Consider the following 14,532-nt stretch of genomic DNA (forward strand, 5'->3'; position numbering starts at 1 on the left):
ACCGGCTTAAAGCAGCAATATGACCCGCCAGTCACTGAACATCGTTGATACACGGCGGTTTAGCCAAAGAGGTGATTACCTTGATCTTCTCCGGGTTAGCCTCAATGCCTCTGTTTGAAACCAGAAAGCCCAAAAGTTTGCCTGCGGGCACACCAAAAACGCACTTGGCCGGGTTAAGCATCATCTTGTAGACCCGGAGATTATCAAAGGTTTCCTTTAGGTCCTCTATCAAGGTCTCCTTCTCTCTGGATTTCACCACAATGTCGTCCACATAAGCATGAACATTGCGTCCAATTTGATTGTGAAGACAGTTCTGCACACATCGCTGATAGGTCGCCTGGGCGCTCTTAAGCCCAAAAGGCATAGACACATAGCAGAAGGCTCCAAATAGAGTAATAAAAGTCGTCTTCTCCTGGTCCTTAACTGCCATCTTAATTTGATGATATCCAGAATAAGCATCCAAAAAGCTCAAATGCTCACAACCCGCCGTAGCATCAATGATCTGATCAATACGGGGGAGAGCAAAAGGATCAGCCGAACACGCCTTGTTTAAGTCCATGTAATCCACACACATACGCTAGGTGCCGTTCTTTTTTAGCACGAGCACCGGGTTAGCCAACCACTATGGATGAAAACCTTCAATAATAAACCCGGCCGCTAAAAGCCGGGCCACTTCCTCACCAATGGCCTTACACCTCTCCTCATTGAACCGTCAAAGAAACTGTTTGACCGGCTTAAATTTTGGATCAATATTGAGAGTGTGCTCAGCAAGTTCTCTCGGTACACCCGACATGTCAGAAGGTTTCCATGCAAAGATGTCCCGGTTCTCACGGATGAACTCGATGAGCGCATTTTCCTATTTGGGATCCAGATTGGCACTGATACTGAACTGCTTAGATGAATCGCCAGGAACAAAATCAACTAGCTTGGTGTCGTCAGCCGACTTAAACTTCATCACCGGTTCATGCTCTGTGGTGGGCTTCTTCAAAGACGTCATGTCCGCCGGGTCAACATTGTCCTTATAAAACTTCAACTCTTCTGCTGCACAGACCGACTCAGCATAAGCCGTGTCACCTTCTTCGCACTCCAAAGCCACTTTTCGACTGCCATGAACCGTAATGGTCCCTTTGTGACCCGGCATTTTGAGCTGCAGATATACATAACACGGCCGCGCCATGAACTTGGCATAAGCCGGCCGCCCAAACAGATCATGATACGGGCTTCTGATCTTGACCACCTCAAAAGTTAACTTCTCAGCCCTGGAATCGTGCTCGTCTCCAAAGGCTACCTCCAGCTCAATCTTACCAATTGGATATGCTGACTTACCAGGAACCACACCATGGAAAACAGTATTGGACTACTTAAGATTCTTATCAGTTAACCCCATGCGACGGAAGGTTTCATAATAAAGGATATTAATGCTACTGCCTCCATCCATGAGCACCTTAGTAAACTTGTAACCACCGATTTGAGGTGCCACCACCAAAGCTAGGTGACCCGGGTTATCAACCCGGGGTGGGTGATCCGCCCGACTCCACATAATGGGCTGCTCAGACCATCGCAAGTACTAGGGAACCGCCAGCTCAACGACGTTCACTGCCGTCTTGTGGAGCTTCTGGTCCCGTTTGCACAAACTTTTGGTGAAAACGTGATACTGCCCACTGCTCAACTGCTTTGGATGACTTTGATACCCGGATTGCTGCTGCTGCTGACCTCCTTGGCCAGATTGCTGGTTGCCTTGATTATATCCACCTTGGTTATTTTTGGTGGCCCTGAAAGCCGGAACTAGAGCCGTCGCCTCCATAACCCGGGCCCTGAAAACCGCCGCCGCCCGAGCCGCCACCTGGCCCATTGTTGCTTTCAAACATGTTGGAATTCTTGAAAGCCTTCATGATCGTACAATCCTTCCATAGGTGAGTGGCCGGCTTCTGCTGAGTACCATGCCTTGGACAGGGCTCATTCGGCAACTGTTCAAGAGTGGGACCTGACCCACCAGACCGAGGAGGTGGTCTCCCCTTACGTCGTTGATTGTTGCCCTGCGCATTGGTGTTAGCCAGAAACTCCAAGCTATCATCAGCCTTACGTTTATTATTACCTCCTTGATTCGTCGGGTTATGCTGCGGACCCTTGGCATTGTCGTTCTTCTTTCCCTTCCCTGCCTTCTCATCGTCAGACTCGGGATCCTTGGTACTATCAGAGTCGGCGTATTTGACTAGAGCCGCCATTAGCTGGCCCATGTCATTACAATCGCGCTTGAGCCGCCCCAGCTTCTGTTTCAGAGGTGTAAAATGACAATTTTTCTCCAACATTAAGACTGCAGAGCCGGCATCCATCTTATCAGACGAATGTATTATGGCCTTGACCCAGCGCACCCAATGGGTCGTGGATTCACCCTCCTCTTGCTTGCAGTTAGTCAAGTCCACAATTGACATGGGCTGCTTGCATGTATCTTTGAAGTTCTGAATAAACCGGGCCTTTAACTCTGCCCATGAGCTGATGGAATTGGGTGGCAGCCCCTTCAACCAAATATGGGCCGTTCCATCCAACATCATGGTGAAGTACTTGGCCATCACAACGCCACTAACCTCCAGCAGTTCCATGGCCATAGCTTTCAATCCATGCCCCCGGCTGTAAGTCGGCCGTATAATTAGGCACCTTTCGAGGCCCCTTGAAATCCTTGGGCAAACGCTCATTGCGCAGAGCCGGCACCAGACAAGGGACACCTCCGGTCCTAGTGGTCACACCTGCCTCAATAGAAGTTGTCGGGTAAACCGGAAACGACTGGTAGGCTGCCTGCTGAGCCGCCCGCGCAGCCTCTTGACGTATCCTGTCTTGATCAATGAAGTTAGGAACTGCATCACGTGCCGGGTCATGCTCGCACGGCTGGTTACGGCGTTGGGCGTTGCTTGAAACGGCCGCTAAATCCATGTGCCTGCTATAGCTCGGGCTCCGGTTTGGGCGAGGGGTCGAATGAATCTGTGGCACCCCGGCTTAGAGAAAACCGGAACGCCCCATATTCCAGCCCAGAGATCGAGGAGAAGTCTTCTGGAATACGGCACTGCTTAGCATAGAACAAACTAGCTTTTTATTATTACACGAATATGAATACAAGGTCTCCGATATTACAATGAATAACATCGGCACGGCGACACTACGCCATCCTCAGTTGCTCTATGCAAGCAGAAGAACAACTCGAAGCAGCGGAATAACTCTAGCAGCGGAACAATGACGACGGTGGTGAACTCCACTCCGCAGGGACTCTAGCTGGAACGCTTATCCTAGCTCGCACGAACGGAAACCACAACAAGCAAGCAATCAAATCCGGCATGACCTGCAAACTGGCATGACACGCCAGGTCAGTACATTGAATGTACTTGCAAGCTCACAATAATCCAGAAGCATTCAAGACAAACAACAGCATGGCAATTACAGGTTAAACAGGAATTATCATGATATCATCAGAATAACATGGCATGACCAATATAAACATGATATAGCTAACACAACATGAGCATATTAATCCGACAATACTAGCATGCAACATGATGACACTATATGCACCACTTATTCTGCTCGGGTTACCTCGTAACCAACTCATGCATCACTTACCAACCTCGTACATCACACGATCATCTCAGGATCAAATCAAGCTTGGTATAAACAATACCGTAGTAATCAGTAAATGACCACAAGGAGCTTGATCTTTACCCACGACTCTCGTACAACATCATGATTATACAACGACTCGGTATCCTCGATACCATCGTGGTCCTTACGGCGATCACAACCACGACCAACACTTGGTCCCAAACCGTGATCCTTACGGCGATCACAACCCGACCAATACATGGCCCGTGATCCTTACGGCGATCACAACCCGACCACTAACTGGCCCGTGATCCTTACGGCGATCACAACCCGACCACTAAATGGCCCGTGATCCTTACGGCGATCACAACCAACTTATCTCATTGTTATTAAGCACATTATTCTTATTACTGTTGACTCATGGTGTGACCTAGTTTCGACCTGGGCCCTTATCCGCGGGCGCGGCTATCGATAGATTTAATATACACTCTGCAGAGGTTAGTACACTGTACCCACACTACGGAACCCATGGCCTCGCACTCCCATTCGGGTGGACCAACAGTGTTCCGACAAAACCGTCCAACTGCCATGACACTCTCCCGGCCACTCCGACTCACTCCCCACTGGGCTAAGTCATGGGTGGCCCCGTGTCTACCTCCAGACACAACGACCACCGTCGTGGCCCGTCCCACACGGGGACACGGATCCAAAAACTCAAACAACTCAACAACGGGCACACAAGGTTATGCCTGCTTACTGGGCCAGGGTACAGCACGCCCATAACCTTCCCTCGTTGGAGGCACCGGCGAGAGGCACGACAATAGACCCAGTTAGGACCGTCCCATACCGGTAAGCGTGGTTGCACTGGTCAGCATCGATTCAGCGGCACCATGACTCAGCCAACAGTTGTTCAAGTTCAATTTAATCCGGTTAACTTGAATTCAAATATGCTGAGCCATGATAAAATGCATGAACATGATATCAACATAATCATGAGGTATCACATAATTATCCACCATATCAACAATAACTCATATCCACTGAACATGGAATTCTGACTAGCATGACCATCACCAACATCAACATGTACCACTAGCAATCATAAACATATGAAAGGTAATACTAGCAGGTAGAACATGATCACAAAGTACAAAACAACATAGCACAAAAGTGAACATGCAAATCTGAACATCACTAGAACAACGATAACCATCTTTTCAACAAGCAAACCTTTATAAAGATTTAAGTTGAAAACCATGGCTACTGCATGACTATCATGCAAGTGGGTATTGTGGCTTGCCTGGGGATGAAGAAGGCATCGGGGAGAAGTGCGGTGAAGCCGCGGAAAGATTTGCCGGAAACAGTTCTCTCTCGGAGGGGCTGTTTACGCGCAAGGGCAAAAAGGTTATTTTCAATATGCCAAAACATAATGAAAGTGACACCAACGGAAAGGGCTCGACGAAACGAAGAAGTGAGCGTTGGTTTCACCTCATTTGGAGATACGGATAAAAAGATATGGAGACTTGAATTTCAGGGACTTTTCTGCAAGAATTTCATCACAAAGAAGTCCCTGAGTGGATAAGGCAGAAGCGCAAAGTTAGAAATACGTTTTCAGAACCGAGAAAACGCCTTCTAAGCTGAAGCAGAATGAAACTACGCCTTCCAGCTGGGAAGACGTATTCCGAAGAATATGCCTCCACTTATCTAGCGTGGCAAGGCGGGGCCAGGGGGCTTAGAGGCTTACAGGTGGGGTCCGCCTTATCCATCTCTCTCCTGGCTCCCTTCTTCTTCCTCCCGCGTACGCGCGCCTGGCCGAGGGAGGAGCTCACCCCGACGGTGATTGCCGGCGGCACAGGTCACCTCAGACGGAGCCCGACCTACCGGCGGGTTCAGGAGACCAAGACGTGCACGCCCATGTAGGTCTCGACCGCCGTGGAGCTTGGGGAATAGCAGAACGTCGACCACGGCGGAGCATGCCGTCGGCCACCGGTGGGCTCGTGGCTACAAGCCACTTGAGGAGGAGAGGTGACGAGGTGGTTCGGTAGAGGTGGTGGAGGCCTCGGGAAGTGGTGGAGCGGAGGGAGAAGGTCAGGGTCGCCGGAATCAAAGTGGACAGCGGCGGCGGCCATGGCGATGGTGAGGGGCACAGAGAGCTCCTCGAGCCCGGGGGAGAAGCTAGGCGGGGCTAGAGGAGGTGCAGGAGGCTAGTGGTGAGCTCGGGAGGCTCGGGGGATGGCTATATATAGCCGGGCGAGAGGGAGCCGCGCTGGCGTCGCCGTGGACGCGTGGCCGGCGCCACGGACGCGTGCCCACGTGCATGGACTCAGAGGTAGACGACGCAGGAGGCACAGGGGAGAGCTGCACGGGGCAGGAGGGGCCGAGGGGAAGCAGAGGAAGAAGCCGAGCGCCATTAATGCGCTGTCGGCCACAGAGCTCCCGTGGGCGAGCGGCGACGAGCGCTGACGGAGGGGGAGAGGGCTCCAGGAGGACGGCGACGACGCGGTCCAGCTGTTAGACATGCTCACGAGCGCGAAGACGACGAGAGGAGGAGGGGCCCGAGCAAGAAACCAATCTGGACGCGGCCATTGCATGCCAAAGCGGTGGTCACCGCGTGCACTGGTGCACACAGTGCCACAAGTGATGCCAAACCATGTCTGTGGGTTAGTCGCTCCTGGGTAAGATGTAACTACGGTGGTAACTAGGTGAAAGAGGCTCTGGGTAAATAGTTAGTGAGCTCTGAAGTTTACTGCAGTAAACTTTACAAGCTCAATGTGGTCAACAGGGAGTTACTTGAAACCAAAGAAGTTGTCTGGGGGGTTTAGCTATGGAGGTACTATGGTCCCGGAGGTTTTGAGGGTAAAAGGATCAAGATTTACTGCAGTTGCTTCACAACTGCATACTTGGTCCAGAAATGAAGATCATGATGGTGCACTCACATGGAGTTATGGAATGGGATGAAACTTGGCAAATCCTCATGATATGGACATATAAAGATGCTGTAAAAAGCTTAGGCCAAATGGACAAACCAAAATGGCACTTGCTTCATAAACATCATTTCTGTCCAGAAACTTGAAATAATTATGGTGGTCAAATGGATCATTGAAATGATGCCAAAATGGGTGGAGAGATGTTTTATGGGTATAAGAATGATCTGGTAATTTATCAGGATTTTGAAGCAATATAAAATATACTTGCTTCACAACCTGAAAATATTGCCAGAAACAAAGATTTGCTCCTGTGCTCACATAGATGATTGGATGGGGCTGCAAATGGGTGAAGGGGGTTAATATGATCACATTAAGAAGTGTGCAAAAGTTCAAATCATTTGGGTACTCCTAGCTAGTACTTCCTTCGCAAAGCTTTCCGTTTGACAGAAACTTTGAAAAATCACTGAGGAAGATTGGCTAGGCAAATAAATTTGAACTTGTGCATGAGGCAATTATTTGGACATATAAACATGCCCAAAAAGGTTGGGAGTTAATATGAGAAATATAAATGACACTTCCTTCACAAAGTGCCATTCAGGGCATAATAGGAAATGAATTATTGGAGGATTATTTTTGAACATGGCAATGAAAAGTTTTGCCATATTTGATCAAGATATGACCCAAACAATTTATGAGAATTATTTGGGAATTTTAGGAGTGAGGGAAATATAGGTTGCTTCACAACCTAGGGCAATTGGAGTTATTCCTTTAATAGAAAAAGGAATGTTCCCAATAAAAAGAATATTGGGATTTGGGCTAGGATGGAAATGACAGGGTCTAGGGAAGGATTTGGATATGACAAGCCACTCTGAAAGCAAAGAAGAGGTCATCTTCTTCAGTTTCCAGACCACAAAGCCACGGAAAAAGAAAACTCAGGCAAAAACCTCGGGAAAACAAAAGAAAAAGAAAGGGCCAAAAATCAGGCTGTCACAAACCTTACCCCCTTAAAGAAATCTCGTCCTCGATATTTGGTTGCTTAGGGAACTAGTATGAATATTCTGACTTAAGGAAACCGTTTCCAACTCGGGTATCCTTTTTCCTTCATTAGTGTTCCCATTAAAAATTTTATCTGACAGGCCCTGGGGTGGTTTGCTTTACTGTATCCACATTCTGCCAGATCTTACCTGGCTTGCTCATTCTTATATAGGCTCCAATTTATTTTAGATCTGCTGACTAGCTGAGTGTGATTTGATTATCATGACTGAAATATATGTCCGTCTCACAAATCCGAAAATGATTTCCGCTGGGTGTGCCACCCGGCACTGACAACCTTTCGTGTAATGATGCTCAGATTTTTTTGATGAAAACTCATGCTCTGACTCATTGCATTTGGATTTCTCCACTAAATGCAGGTCCTTTGGGGTTCCAAACAGTGAGTTAAAACATAATCGTTTCCTGACAGATTCTGACTCATCACGGAAGTTTCTGAATCATCTTAACTGGTTCCATTGTCTTGAGTATCGGATCTGTACCAAATATTTGATTGTCTCCTGTCGCGGCCAGCATAAAGGGTTTGGCCTGTATGATAATATCTGCAGACTTGACTGAAAATTTTTGTTCACGATAGGCTATCCATGATGATTCATATAAGTGAGGACTCAGGCTTCCAGACTATTATTCCTCATGTCGATTACTCATGCTGTAGGCATATCCATGTGGGTCAATACTGTCTTAGACTGCCCGAGGGATCTGCACCATGGGGGTCGTGCAACAATTTTCATTCCTGCATCACTGGTCTTGCTCCTTCATTATTGTTTTCTTGGTCTGGATCTTTGGCTGAAAGAGCTGGGCCATATTGTTTCTTTCTATAACCATAGGTATTGTCGGTGCAATTTTTCGGCAATTGTAGCTTATCCTCATTTTTCTGACAGGGTAACCCATTAAATGACAGGTTCACACCTCTCAAATTCTGATTGTTGGGAAATGATCATCCGAAACCTTTGCAAGAAATCGGCAAATAAATCAGTAGCCACCAGAACGGTCTTTACAACTCAGATCCGGGACATTACTGAAATAACTCAACCATGGCTCAGGACGGCCGAAAAAACAGCTCAGAGCACGAGACCGGGTCGATAAGAAGAAGGTGGCAGCTCCCTAAAATAGCCAAAAAGCAGCTATAGGGCTACTGTCACAAAAAGAAACTCAACAGCTGTACGAGACGGCCGAAAAGCAGGTCAGACTCGTGACAATTGTTGAAGAGAGAAACAAAAATCGGCATCCACCCCGAATAGCTAGAAACAGGGCGTGGTGCCGTCATTGGAGAAAAAGGGGACAAGGGCTCATCAGGATCATTTTCCAGTTCACAAGTACTTGTATTGAGCTCATTGATGTCGTCAATCCTCATAATCCTTTGTCACACTGCAGTGTATATTGGCTTTATTCGCGTAACCATCCTCACGTGGTTTTCATATCCTCATCCGAGTGACTTGTAAGATCTTTGGTGGTATGCTCATCGCATATATATGAGGACCTGATTCCGAGACAGACGTGTATTCTGACTGATTCTTGATTCTGACCAAAATGTTGCGGATCTGATTCTCGGGATTCACTGCCATATGCTGTCAATTCACAGCGTACTACCTTGTACCAATGTCTTACTGAGGAATATTTGCTGGCTTGTGCTCGAAACTTTCATCGGACAGCTTGCTGGAGAAGACTGGGTATCGTGCTTCAGAAGCTTACCCCCTTAAAGACTTTGCTGGGGAAAGACTCGGTACCTTATGCTGGAAGCTTTTGCGGTTGCTTACTGAAGAAGACAGGGTACCTTGCACGGGAAATCATCCACGTATCGTACTGAGGAAGATAGATGAATCTTGCCTTGGAAACTTCTCTGGTATTTTGCGAGGGAAGATTGGGTTGCTTACACCAGAAGCTTCTTATTGTGATATGCGGACCGATTTCCACATATACAACCATCTGAATATTTTTGCTATTAATTTCTTGCATGAAACGGGGTTTTACTGGACTATCCTCCTTTCTGAGTATATGCCATATTTTTGCTTGCTTCCAGGTACATCGAGTTCCAAAATCATCCTCAACGAAAAATTAAACTTGCATCTGAGCCATACCTTTGATAATATTCTGTCAACCTTGCACATAATTTATCTTCCTGCTAATTTAATCATTTTGTTGTGATGAGTGCACGCTAATGCAAACTTGATACTGACGGTCCATCCAGGATTTCTTTTGCATCCAGACAAGATATTCCCAATTTTCATTGCAGTCTGCTGATAATTCCATTTTGTTTTGCTGAATTTCCAAATATATGCATATCTTGCTGACTCTTCAGGTCCGGTGTAGGCTGACGAACAACTTTAATAGGGGAAAAATTTGTAACACCGAAGGCCCAAAGAAAGGAACAACAGAAACGACTAAAACAAAAGCACACAAGCATTCTAGTAATATAATTAATCAAGCAATCATCACATATTACTGCTACTCACACAATAACATGCATGCCTACTTAAGCACACAAATTTCGCGGAATCTCCGGTACTACGTTCTAACATGCTATGACGATGTGCACGAGGACAAATAAATGTGTGGAAGAGTTGGTGTAAACAGCGCTACACCAAGTGCTAGCTTAGCCAGGTGGCAACCTGAACTAGCTCAGAGGCGAGGACGCACTCGGTAATCATGTAGTGGGACACGAAGGTCGCAACCACATTATTATCAAGCGGACGAAAAAAGATCAGTACTCGTCCAAGAAATAGGATAGCGGGGGAAAAACTGAGGCTGCTGACATTGCCCTTTCTTGATAACTGAGATCATTAAGGGTTGCCAACATGACGAAATAAAAGAACGATCCGGGATAGACGCATGTCCATCACCGAAATGATAGATGGGACTGAAAGAAAGACATCGGTGCGATACCTGAGCACCATTTTTGCGAACAGTGTCGGGATCACTTGGCATCACTCTGTTGGGACAGAAATGACACCAAACACCGAAAGAAAAAAGGAATTGGAGAAATGCAAAGGTTGAGCTGTAGTGGATCCGAACCGATGCCAACTACACTCACCAGATAAACCGTTAGTGACAAATAATAAGGCTATATGCATGCTATGCGACAGACAAATGCAGCAATCAAGTGCAACAAACCAACTGGGGTCTATACTACCGCTTTCTAACGTTCGCGCGGTCTAGGGCGTCCTACAGCCAGACCTACTCTGATACCAAGCGATGTGGCACCCCGGCTCAGAGAAAACCGGAACGCCCCGTATTCCAGCCCAGAGATCGAGGAGAAGTCTTCTGGAATACGGCACTGCTTAGCATAGAACAAACCAGCTTTCTATTATTACACGAATATGAATACAAGGTCTCCGATATTACAATGAATAACATCGGCACGGCGACACTACGCCATCCTCAGTTGCTCTTTGCAAGCAGCAGAACAACTCAAAGCAGCGGAATAACTCTAGCAGCAGAACAACGACGACGGTGGTGAACTCCACTCCGCAGGGACTCTGGCTGGAACGCTTATCCTAGCTCGCACGAACGGAAACCACAACAAGCAAGCAATCAAATCCGGCATGACCTGCAAACTGGCATGACATGCCAGGTCAGTACATTGAATGTACTTGCAAGCTCACAATAATCCAGAAGCATTCAAGACAAACAACAGCATGGCAATTACAGGTTAAACAGGAATTATCATGATATCATCAGAATAACATGGCATGACCAATATAAACATGATACAGCTAACACAACATGAGCATATTAATCCGACAATACTAGCATGCAACATGATGACACTATATGCACCACTTATTCTGCTCGGGTTACCTCGTAACCAACTCATGCATCACTTACCAACCTCGTACATCACACGATCATCTCAGGATCAAATCAAGCTTGGTATAAACAATACCGTAGTAATCAGTAAATGACCACAAGGAGCTTGATCTTTACCCACGACTCTCGTACAACATCACGATTATACAACGACTTGGTATCCTTGATACCATCGTGATCCTTACGGCGATCACAACCACGACCAACACTTGGTCCCAAACCGTGATCCTTACGGTGATCACAACCCGACCAATACATGGCCCGTGATCCTTACGGCGATCACAACCCGACCACTAAATGGCCCGTGACCCTTACGGCGATCACAACCCGACCACTAAATGGCTCGTGATCCTTACGGCGATCACAACCAACTTATCTCATTGTTATTAAGCACATTATTCTTATTACTGTTGACTCATGGTGTGACCTACTTTCGACCTGGGCCCTTATCCGCGGGCGCGGCTATCGATAGATTTAATATACACTCTGCAGAGGTTAGTGCATTGTATCCACACTACGGAACCCATGGCCTCGCACTCCCATTCGGGTGGACCAACAGCGTTCCGACAAAACCGTCCTACTGCCATGACACTCTCCCGGCCACTCTGACTCACTCCCCACTGGGCTAAGTCATGGGTGGCCCCGTGTCTACCTCCAGACACAACGACCACCGCCGTGGCCCGTCCCACATGGGGACACGGATCCAAAAACTCAAACAACTCAACAACGGGCACACAAGGTTATGCCTGCTTACTGGGCCAGGGTACAGCACGCCCATAACCTTCCCTCGTTGGAGGCACCGGCGAGAGGCACGACAATAGACCCAGTTAGGACCGTCCCATACCGGTAAGCGTGGTTGCACTGGTCAGCATCGATTCAGCGGCACCATGACTCAGCCAACAGTTGTTCAAGTTCAATTTAATCCGGTTAACTTGAATGCAAATATGCTGAGCCATGATAAAATGCATGAACATGATATCAACATAATCATGAGGTATCACATAACTATCCACCATATCAACAATAACTCATATCCACTGAACATGGCATACTGAATAGCATGACCATCACCAACATCAACATGTACCACTAGCAATCATAAACATATGAAAGGTAATACTAGCAGGTAGAACATGATCACAGAGTACAAAACAACATAGCACAAAAGTGAACATGCAAATCTGAACATCACTAGAACAACGATAACCATCTTTTCAACAAGCAAACTTTTATAAAGATTTAAGTTGAAAACCATGGCTACTGCATGACTATCATGCAAGTGGGTATTGTGGCTTGCCTGGGGATGAAGAAGGCACCAAGGAGAAGTGGGTGAAGCCGCGGAAAGATTTGCCGGAAACAGTTCTCTCTCGGAGGGGCTGTTTACGCGCAAGGGCAAAAAAGTTATTTTCAGTATGCCAAAACATAATAAAAGTGACACCAACGGAAAGGGCTCGACGAAACAAAGAAGTGAGCGTTGGTTTCACCTCATTTGGAGATACGGATAAAAAGATATGGAGACTTGAAGTTCAGGGACTTTTCTGCAAAAATTTCATCACAAACAAGTCCCTGAGTGGATAAGGCAGAAGCGCAAAGTTAGAAATACCATTTCAGAACCGGGAAAACGCATTCTGTGCTGAAGCAGAACGTTGCTACGCCTTCTAGCGGGAGAGACGTATTCCCATGAATACGCCTCCACTTATTCAGCGTGGCAAGGCGGGGCCGGGGGCTTAGAGGCTTACAGGTGGGGTCCGCCTTATCCATCTCTGTCCTGGCTCCCTTCTTCTTCCTCCCGCGTACGCGCGCCTGGCCGAGGGAGGAGCTCACCCCGACGGTGATTGCCGGCGGCACAGGTCACCTCAGACGGAGCCCGACCTACCGGCGGGTTCAGGAGACCAAGGCGCGCACGCCCATGTAGGTCTCGACCGCCGTGGATCTTGGGGAAGAGCAGAACGCCGACCGCGGCGGAGCATGCCGTCGGCCACCGGTGGGCTCGTGGCTACAAGCCACTTGAGGAGGAGCAGAGGTGACGAGGTGGTTCGGTAGAGGTGGTGGAGGCCTCGGGAAGTGGTGGAGCGGAGGGAGAAGGTCAGGGTCGGCGGAATCGAAGTGGACAGGGGCGGCGGCCATGGCGATGGTGAGGGGCACAGAGAGCTCCTCGAGCTCGGGGGAGAAGCTAGGCGGGGCTAGAGGAGGTGCAGGAGGCTAGTGGTGAGCTCGGGAGGCTCGGGGGATGGCTATATATAGCCGGGCGAGAGGGAGCCGCGCTGGCGTCGCCGTGGACGCGTGGCCGGCGCCACGGACGCGTGCCCGCGCGCATGGACTCGGAGGTAGACGACGCAGGAGGCACAGGGGAGAGCTGCACGGGGCAGGAGGGGCCGAGGGGAAGCAGAGGAAGAAGCCGAGCGCCATTAATGCGCTGTCGGCCACAGAGCTCCCGTGGGCGAGCGGCGACGAGCGCTGAAGGAGGGTCTGACGGAGCGGGAGAGGGCTCCAGGAGGACGGCGACGACGCGGGCCAGCTGTTCGACACGCTCACGAGCGCGAAGACGACGAGAGGAGGAGGGGCCCGAGCAAGAAACCAATCTGGACGCGGCCATTGCATGCCAAAGCGGTGGTCACCGCGTGCACTTGTGCACACAGTGCCACAAGTGATGCCAAACCATGTCTGTGGGTTAGTCGCTCCTGGGTAAGATGTAGCTACGGTGGTAACTAGGTGAAAGAGGCTCTGGGTAAATAGTTAGTGAGCTCTGAAGTTTACTGCAGTAAACTTTACCAGCTCAATGTGGTCAACAGGGAGTAACTTGAAACCAGAGAAGCTGTCTGGGGGGTTTATCTATGGAGGTACTATGGTCCCGGAGGTTTGGAGGGTAAAAGGATCAAGAGTTACTGCAGTTGCTTCACAACTGCATACTTGGTCCAGAAATGAAGATCATGATGGTGCACTCACATGGAGTTATGGAATGGGATGAAACTTGGCAAATCCTCATGATATGGACATATAAAGATGCTGTAAAAAGCTTAGGCCAAATGGACAAACCAAAATGGCACTTGCTTCACAAACATCATTTCTGTCCAGAAACTTGAAATAATTATGGTGGTCAAATGGATCATTTAAATGATGCCAAAATGGGTGGAGAGATGTTTTATGGGTATAAGAATTA

The 14,532-nt window shown here is 48.3% G+C and overlaps 1 long non-coding RNA gene across 1 annotated transcript; it reads right to left on the minus strand.

Moving 5' to 3' along the window:
- Positions 1 to 10,846: 10,846 nt before the first annotated feature.
- Positions 10,847 to 13,913, minus strand: LOC109758548 (uncharacterized). Its single transcript, XR_005770797.3, has 4 exons — positions 13,112 to 13,913; positions 12,857 to 12,938; positions 12,670 to 12,748; positions 10,847 to 11,119 (listed from the first exon to the last, which is right to left on the minus strand). It is a non-coding gene; the product is annotated as an uncharacterized lncRNA (long non-coding RNA).
- Positions 13,914 to 14,532: the final 619 nt, after the last annotated feature.

Source organism: Aegilops tauschii, chromosome 2, assembly GCF_002575655.3.
Source record: "Aegilops tauschii subsp. strangulata cultivar AL8/78 chromosome 2, Aet v6.0, whole genome shotgun sequence".
NCBI classification, from domain to species: Eukaryota; Viridiplantae; Streptophyta; class Magnoliopsida; order Poales; family Poaceae; genus Aegilops; species Aegilops tauschii.